Below are 2,371 nucleotides of genomic sequence, written 5' to 3' on the forward strand. Positions count from 1 at the left end.
CCAGAGGAAAGCAGAGAGGTCCAAAAGGTGTGGGGCATTTGAAGGGGTTCCCAGAGGCAGTGAGGACCAGCATGACTTTTCCCCCCTGAGACCTTTGCTGTGGAAGCAGCCGCTGGACGTTTGTGTTTTTTGCTCCGGAGGCTGCTGAGAGTTTAAAAACGGTGGTTTTGAGGATGGAGTCCACAGGAAAGCAGAGAGGTCCAAAAGGTGTGGGGCATTTGAAGGGGTTCCCGGAGGCAGTGAGGACCAGCATGACTTTTCCCCGCTGGGGCCTTTGCTGTGGGAGCAGCGGCTGGACGTTTGCGTTTTTTGCTCCGGAGGCTGCCGATAATGCAAAACGGTGGTTTTGATGATGGAGTCCACAGGAAAACAGAGAGGTCCAAAAGGTGTGTGTCATTTGAAGGGGTTTCCGGAGGCAGTGAGGAACAGCATGACTTTTCCCCGCTGGGGCCTTTGCTGTGGGACCAGCGGCTAAACGTTTGCGTTTTTTGCTCCGGAGGCTGCCGAGAGCTAAAAACGGTGGTTATGAGGATGGAGTCCACAGGAAAGCAGAGAGGTCCAAAAGGTGTGGGGCATTTGAAGGGGTTCCCGGAGGCAGTGAGGACCAGCATGACTTTTCCGCCTTGGAACCTTTGCTGTGGGAGCAGCGGCTGGACGTTTGCGTTTTTTGCTTTACAGGCTGTCGTGTGTTAAAAACGGTGGTTTTGAGGCTAGAGTTCACAGGAAAGCAGAGAGGTCCAAAAGGTGTGGGGCATTTGAAGGGGTTCCCGGAGGCAGTGAGGACCAGCATGACTTTTCCCCAATGGGGCCTTTGCTGTGGGAGCAGCGGCTGGACGTTTGCGTTTTTTGCTCCGGACGCTGCCGAGAGTGAAAAGCGGTGGTTTTGAGCATGGAGTCCACAGGAAAGCAGAGAGGTCCAAAAGGTGTGGGGCATTTGAAGGGGTTCCCGGAGGCAGTGAGGACCAGCATGACTTTTCCCCGGTGGGGCCTTTGCTGTGGGAGCAGCGGATGGACATTTGCGTTTTTTGCTCCGGAGTGTGCCGAGAGTGAAAAATGGCGGTTTTGAGGTTATAGTCCACAGGAAAGCAGAGAGGTCCAAAAGGTGTGGGGCATTTGAAGGGGTTCCCGGAGGCAGTGAGGACCAGCATGACTTTTCCCCGCTGGGGCCTTTGCTGTGGGAGCAGCGGCTGGACATTTGCGTTTTTTGCTCCAGGCACTACCGAGGGTTAATAACGGTGGTTTTGAGGATGGAGTCCACAGGAAAGCAGAGAGGTCCAAAAGGTGTGGGGCATTTGAAGGGGTTCCTGGAGGCAGTGAGGACATGCATGACATTTACCCGCTGGGGCCTTTGCTGTGGGAGCAGCGGCTGGACGTTTGCGTTTTTTGCTCCGGAGGCTGCCGAGAGTGAAAAACGGTGATTTTTATGATAGAGTCCACAGGAAAGCAGAGAGGTCCAAAAGGTGTGGGGCATTTGAAGGGGTTCCCGGAAGCAGTGAGGACCAGCATGAATTTTCCCCACTGGGGACTTTGCTGTGGGTGCAGCGGCTGGACATTTGCGGTTTTTGCTCCGGAGGCTGCTGAGAGTGAAAAACGGTGGTTTTGAGGATGGAGTCCACAGGAAAGCAGAGAGGTCCAAAAGGTGTGGGGCATTTGAAGGGGTTCCCGGAGGCAGTGAGGACCAGCATGACTTTTCCCCGCTGGGGCCTTTGCTGTGGGAGCAGCGGATGGACATTTGCGTTTTTTGCTCCGGAGGCTGCCGAGAGTGAAAAACGGTGGTTTTGAGGATGGAGTCCACAGGAAAACAGAGAGGTCCAAAAGGTGTGGGGCATTTGAAGGGGTTCCCGGAGGCAGTGAGGACCAGCATGACTTTTCCCCCCTGAGACCTTTGCTGTGGGAGCAGCGGCTGGACGTTTGTGTTTTTTGCTCCGGAGGCTGCCGAGAGTGAAAAATGGCGGTTTTGAGGTTATAGTCCAGAGGAAAGCAGAGAGGTCCAAAAGGTGTGGGGCATTTGAAGGGGTTCCCGGAGGCAGTGAGGACCAGCATGACTTTTCCCCGCTGGGGCCTTTGCTGTGGGAGCAGCGGCTGGACATTTGCGTTTTTTGCTCCAGACACTACCGAGGGTTAATAACGGTGGTTTTGAGGATGGAGTCCACAGGAAAGCAGAGAGGTCCAAAAGGTGTGGGGCATTTGAAGGGGTTCCTGGAGGCAGTGAGGACATGCATGACTTTTCCCCCCTGAGACCTTTGCTCTGGGAGCAGCGGCTGGACGTTTGCGTTTTTTGCTCCGGAGGCTGCCGAGAGTGAAAAACAGTGATTTTTAGGATAGAGTCCACAGGAAAGCAGAGAGGTCAAAAAGGTGTGGGGCATTTGAA

This window comes from Vanellus vanellus, assembly GCF_965231255.1.
Source record: "Vanellus vanellus genome assembly, contig: HAP1_SCAFFOLD_164, whole genome shotgun sequence".
Taxonomy (NCBI): domain Eukaryota; kingdom Metazoa; phylum Chordata; class Aves; order Charadriiformes; family Charadriidae; genus Vanellus; species Vanellus vanellus.